The 6,495-nt window shown below is 46.0% G+C and overlaps 3 non-coding genes across 3 annotated transcripts; all 3 read right to left on the bottom strand.

Moving 5' to 3' along the window:
- Positions 1-459: 459 nt before the first annotated feature.
- LOC130319510 (U2 spliceosomal RNA) lies at positions 460-650 on the bottom strand. The gene has a single exon (XR_008865682.1). It is a non-coding gene; the product is annotated as a U2 spliceosomal RNA (small nuclear RNA).
- A 2,088-nt stretch (positions 651-2,738) lies between these two features.
- Positions 2,739-2,929, bottom strand: LOC130319499 (U2 spliceosomal RNA). The gene has a single exon (XR_008865673.1). It is a non-coding gene; the product is annotated as a U2 spliceosomal RNA (small nuclear RNA).
- Positions 2,930-5,010: 2,081 nt separating this feature from the next.
- LOC130319487 (U2 spliceosomal RNA) lies at positions 5,011-5,201 on the bottom strand. Its single transcript, XR_008865662.1, has one exon. It is a non-coding gene; the product is annotated as a U2 spliceosomal RNA (small nuclear RNA).
- Positions 5,202-6,495: the final 1,294 nt, after the last annotated feature.

Here is a 6,495-nt window from a genome sequence, read left to right as displayed (position 1 = left end):
TGTTATGTTACATAGTTACATAGTTAGTACGGTCGAAAAAAGACATATGTCCATCAAGTTCAACCAGGGAATTAAGGGGTAGGGGTGTGGCGCGATATTGGGGAAGGGATGAGATTTTATATTTCTTCATAAGCATTAATCTTATTTTGTCAATTAGGAACATTCAGCACCCACCCGCTATCAAGGCAGCTGCCTATCATGTCATGCCCTACCTGCACAGGTGTGCTGGCTACTCAAATGATCCAATTAAGGAGGCCATTTAGTCAGCAGCAGCAGAAGTCCTGTGCCTGGACGCTCCAACAGCGGCCAGACACAAGCAGAAGCAGAAGCAGCAGCAGCACCACCTTTTGTTTTTTGGCTGCAGCAGCAGCAGCAGCAAGGCCCACAGGGCTGGCTAGCTGGCTAGCCAGCAAGCAGGTAGCAATGAAAGTAGGAATCTTTCTTTTTAACCCTGTAAGGGGGTGGTGCACTGTACCCGAAGATACTGCCATATCGGGTCAATGCATAGGGCGACGGAAGCAAGCTTCGAAATCGGCCCCCGTTCTCAAAAATCCATTTAATATATGGTCCCCAGATAGGGGACGTATCAGATATTAAACTGATAAGAACAGATACTACACTTGATCTTAGCCAAAAGGCCGAGAAGCGATAACCGTGAAAGGGGCGGGCCCAACAAGGTCCCCTTCATGGGCACTATCACTGCTTGCTGTCAGGGAGGCTGCCAGACAATTTTCCATGCACACTCTGGGCTGGGGGGCAGTCAACCACCAGTACACACAGCAGAACCTAAACCCATACCATTATTGCTAAGCAGCAAGACAGGGGCCCATTGCACTCCCACGGGGCCTTTTTAAATGCAATCCATAACCCGGATTTGCCAGGAACCCTTCTTACTCCTCCTACTTGCATGTGACACTGGGCTTAGGATCTGCATAGGAAACACACACACAAGCACACACCTACCTTTGTTGCCTGCAGATGCCTCCTTGGCTGTCCCCAAACGGTATCAAACCAACACCCACGGGAAGCTGTAAGCATAGAGGACATGCCTGCACCCCATTGGACTTACCTGTGTGGGTTAAACCCGGGTTATTTGACAACCTATGGCGGTGATGGTTCTGCTCAGGCAGAGCAGTGCTGATGCTCCTCATAAAGCTGTCGCTGCTGTGAAGGTTCTAGGTGACATCACAAATCCCTATGGTTACATACACAACAAAGCTGGGTTGTTGTTGTTTACACTCTGCAAGGCCTGTGGAAGTGAGTGACTTCATAGCACTGTAGTTCTGAGGGTTCTAGATGGATGCAACAATCTCCTGTTGCTTCTATGAAGGCCATAATAGACGACATCACCAAACAGCTCCATAGTCACATACACAGCAAAGGAGAGATGTTGTTTACACCTAGTGATGTCAGTGGTATTGAGTGACATCACAGCACAGTGCTAAGGCTCCTGGGCCTGGACACAGCAGCGGCTGCAATATCTCAACGGAGAATACGTTTATATATATGTGTGTGTGTGCGCGTATATATATATATATATATATATATATATATATATATATATATATTTCTCCGCCGAAATCACTTTTAAACCCATTTCCACCTTTTTTTCCCTTCTCTTCCTCTTACTTTTTTTTCACGTTTTTTTACGTTTTTCTCCTTTTCGCCTCTTTTCTGGGCGTATTATTCTTCTTTTTCTTCTTTTTTTTCGTCTAATGCATACCCCATCAGTGCAGCAATGCTTATTCAATACCGCCAGCAGATGGAGACACTGGGGGATAATTTTCTAAGGATTTATACTGATTTTTCCTGTCTGAATTTGTCGCACAGAAAGTTGCAGGCCAAATATGTGTGACATTTCTGCGACTTTAGCTTCTAGAGCATTTTTACAACATTATACATAGGTGCTGAATACATAAAAAGCGACTGTTCAGCGACAGACAAGTCGCATCGGCTGAAAGTAGGCCAGAATGTCAGTCCATGTTGGAGCAGGTTTAGATACAGTCTAAAGCATAGATCTCAAAGTCTGTGCACAGAATTTAGCAAGGGCCTCGCACCTTCTGATGCATCAGGTAGGTGCACAATAGCATAGCCTAACCCTCTGTACTTTGGTCTATATTGAAGCGGGACATAGACAGCCAGCTGATGACCAATCCATTAGTGCAATGGATGGCTGGAAGCATTTGTCTTTGCCTTTGCAATACCACAGAAGCAATGCATGGTCAATGTACAGCAATGACACACCTGTGTGAACAGCCAGGAGACCCCCCCCCCCCCCATGTTATGTTACATAGTTACATAGTTAGTACGGTCGAAAAAAGACATATGTCCATCAAGTTCAACCAGGGAATTAAGGGGTAGGGGTGTGGCGCGATATTGGGGAAGGGATGAGATTTTATATTTCTTCATAAGCATTAATCTTATTTTGTCAATTAGGAACATTCAGCACCCACCCGCTATCAAGGCAGCTGCCTATCATGTCATGCCCTACCTGCACAGGTGTGCTGGCTACTCAAATGATCCAATTAAGGAGGCCATTTAGTCAGCAGCAGCAGAAGTCCTGTGCCTGGACGCTCCAACAGCGGCCAGACACAAGCAGAAGCAGAAGCAGCAGCAGCACCACCTTTTGTTTTTTGGCTGCAGCAGCAGCAGCAGCAAGGCCCACAGGGCTGGCTAGCTGGCTAGCCAGCAAGCAGGTAGCAATGAAAGTAGGAATCTTTCTTTTTAACCCTGTAAGGGGGTGGTGCACTGTACCCGAAGATACTGCCATATCGGGTCAATGCATAGGGCGACGGAAGCAAGCTTCGAAATCGGCCCCCGTTCTCAAAAATCCATTTAATATATGGTCCCCAGATAGGGGACGTATCAGATATTAAACTGATAAGAACAGATACTACACTTGATCTTAGCCAAAAGGCCGAGAAGCGATAACCGTGAAAGGGGCGGGCCCAACAAGGTCCCCTTCATGGGCACTATCACTGCTTGCTGTCAGGGAGGCTGCCAGACAATTTTCCATGCACACTCTGGGCTGGGGGGCAGTCAACCACCAGTACACACAGCAGAACCTAAACCCATACCATTATTGCTAAGCAGCAAGACAGGGGCCCATTGCACTCCCACGGGGCCTTTTTAAATGCAATCCATAACCCGGATTTGCCAGGAACCCTTCTTACTCCTCCTACTTGCATGTGACACTGGGCTTAGGATCTGCATAGGAAACACACACACAAGCACACACCTACCTTTGTTGCCTGCAGATGCCTCCTTGGCTGTCCCCAAACGGTATCAAACCAACACCCACGGGAAGCTGTAAGCATAGAGGACATGCCTGCACCCCATTGGACTTACCTGTGTGGGTTAAACCCGGGTTATTTGACAACCTATGGCGGTGATGGTTCTGCTCAGGCAGAGCAGTGCTGATGCTCCTCATAAAGCTGTCGCTGCTGTGAAGGTTCTAGGTGACATCACAAATCCCTATGGTTACATACACAACAAAGCTGGGTTGTTGTTGTTTACACTCTGCAAGGCCTGTGGAAGTGAGTGACATCATAGCACTGTAGTTCTGAGGGTTCTAGATGGATGCAACAATCTCCTGTTGCTTCTATGAAGGCCATAATAGACGACATCACCAAACAGCTCCATAGTCACATACACAGCAAAGGAGAGATGTTGTTTACACCTAGTGATGTCAGTGGTATTGAGTGACATCACAGCACAGTGCTAAGGCTCCTGGGCCTGGACACAGCAGCGGCTGCAATATCTCAACGGAGAATACGTTTATATATATGTGTGTGTGTGCGCGTATATATATATATATATATATATATATATATATATATATATATATTTCTCCGCCGAAATCACTTTTAAACCCATTTCCACCTTTTTTTCCCTTCTCTTCCTCTTACTTTTTTTTCACGTTTTTTTACGTTTTTCTCCTTTTCGCCTCTTTTCTGGGCGTATTATTCTTCTTTTTCTTCTTTTTTTTCGTCTAATGCATACCCCATCAGTGCAGCAATGCTTATTCAATACCGCCAGCAGATGGAGACACTGGGGGATAATTTTCTAAGGATTTATACTGATTTTTCCTGTCTGAATTTGTCGCACAGAAAGTTGCAGGCCAAATATGTGTGACATTTCTGCGACTTTAGCTTCTAGAGCATTTTTACAACATTATACATAGGTGCTGAATACATAAAAAGCGACTGTTCAGCGACAGACAAGTCGCATCGGCTGAAAGTAGGCCAGAATGTCAGTCCATGTTGGAGCAGGTTTAGATACAGTCTAAAGCATAGATCTCAAAGTCTGTGCACAGAATTTAGCAAGGGCCTCGCACCTTCTGATGCATCAGGTAGGTGCACAATAGCATAGCCTAACCCTCTGTACTTTGGTCTATATTGATGCGGGACATAGACAGCCAGCTGATGACCAATCCATTAGTGCAATGGATGGCTGGAAGCATTTGTCTTTGCCTTTGCAATACCACAGAAGCAATGCATGGTCAATGTACAGCAATGACACACCTGTGTGAACAGCCAGGAGACCCCCCCCCCCCCATGTTATGTTACATAGTTACATAGTTAGTACGGTCGAAAAAAGACATATGTCCATCAAGTTCAACCAGGGAATTAAGGGGTAGGGGTGTGGCGCGATATTGGGGAAGGGATGAGATTTTATATTTCTTCATAAGCATTAATCTTATTTTGTCAATTAGGAACATTCAGCACCCACCCGCTATCAAGGCAGCTGCCTATCATGTCATGCCCTACCTGCACAGGTGTGCTGGCTACTCAAATGATCCAATTAAGGAGGCCATTTAGTCAGCAGCAGCAGAAGTCCTGTGCCTGGACGCTCCAACAGCGGCCAGACACAAGCAGAAGCAGCAGCAGCACCACCTTTTGTTTTTTGGCTGCAGCAGCAGCAGCAGCAAGGCCCACAGGGCTGGCTAGCTGGCTAGCCAGCAAGCAGGTAGCAATGAAAGTAGGAATCTTTCTTTTTAACCCTGTAAGGGGGTGGTGCACTGTACCCGAAGATACTGCCATATCGGGTCAATGCATAGGGCGACGGAAGCAAGCTTCGAAATCGGCCCCCGTTCTCAAAAATCCATTTAATATATGGTCCCCAGATAGGGGACGTATCAGATATTAAACTGATAAGAACAGATACTACACTTGATCTTAGCCAAAAGGCCGAGAAGCGATAACCGTGAAAGGGGCGGGCCCAACAAGGTCCCCTTCATGGGCACTATCACTGCTTGCTGTCAGGGAGGCTGCCAGACAATTTTCCATGCACACTCTGGGCTGGGGGGCAGTCAACCACCAGTACACACAGCAGAACCTAAACCCATACCATTATTGCTAAGCAGCAAGACAGGGGCCCATTGCACTCCCACGGGGCCTTTTTAAATGCAATCCATAACCCGGATTTGCCAGGAACCCTTCTTACTCCTCCTACTTGCATGTGACACTGGGCTTAGGATCTGCATAGGAAACACACACACAAGCACACACCTACCTTTGTTGCCTGCAGATGCCTCCTTGGCTGTCCCCAAACGGTATCAAACCAACACCCACGGGAAGCTGTAAGCATAGAGGACATGCCTGCACCCCATTGGACTTACCTGTGTGGGTTAAACCCGGGTTATTTGACAACCTATGGCGGTGATGGTTCTGCTCAGGCAGAGCAGTGCTGATGCTCCTCATAAAGCTGTCGCTGCTGTGAAGGTTCTAGGTGACATCACAAATCCCTATGGTTACATACACAACAAAGCTGGGTTGTTGTTGTTTACACTCTGCAAGGCCTGTGGAAGTGAGTGACATCATAGCACTGTAGTTCTGAGGGTTCTAGATGGATGCAACAATCTCCTGTTGCTTCTATGAAGGCCATAATAGACGACATCACCAAACAGCTCCATAGTCACATACACAGCAAAGGAGAGATGTTGTTTACACCTAGTGATGTCAGTGGTATTGAGTGACATCACAGCACAGTGCTAAGGCTCCTGGGCCTGGACACAGCAGCGGCTGCAATATCTCAACGGAGAATACGTTTATATATATGTGTGTGTGTGCGCGTATATATATATATATATATATATATATATATATATATATATATTTCTCCGCCGAAATCACTTTTAAACCCATTTCCACCTTTTTTTCCCTTCTCTTCCTCTTACTTTTTTTTCACGTTTTTTTACGTTTTTCTCCTTTTCGCCTCTTTTCTGGGCGTATTATTCTTCTTTTTCTTCTTTTTTTTCGTCTAATGCATACCCCATCAGTGCAGCAATGCTTATTCAATACCGCCAGCAGATGGAGACACTGGGGGATAATTTTCTAAGGATTTATACTGATTTTTCCTGTCTGAATTTGTCGCACAGAAAGTTGCAGGCCAAATATGTGTGACATTTCTGCGACTTTAGCTTCTAGAGCATTTTTACAACATTATACATAGGTGCTGAATACATAAAAAGCGACTGTTCAGCGACAGACAAGT

The sequence above is a fragment of the Hyla sarda genome, unplaced genomic scaffold (assembly GCF_029499605.1).
Source record: "Hyla sarda isolate aHylSar1 unplaced genomic scaffold, aHylSar1.hap1 scaffold_2135, whole genome shotgun sequence".
Lineage (NCBI taxonomy): Eukaryota > Metazoa > Chordata > Amphibia > Anura > Hylidae > Hyla > Hyla sarda.
This window is presented reverse-complemented; position numbering and strand designations above follow the sequence as displayed.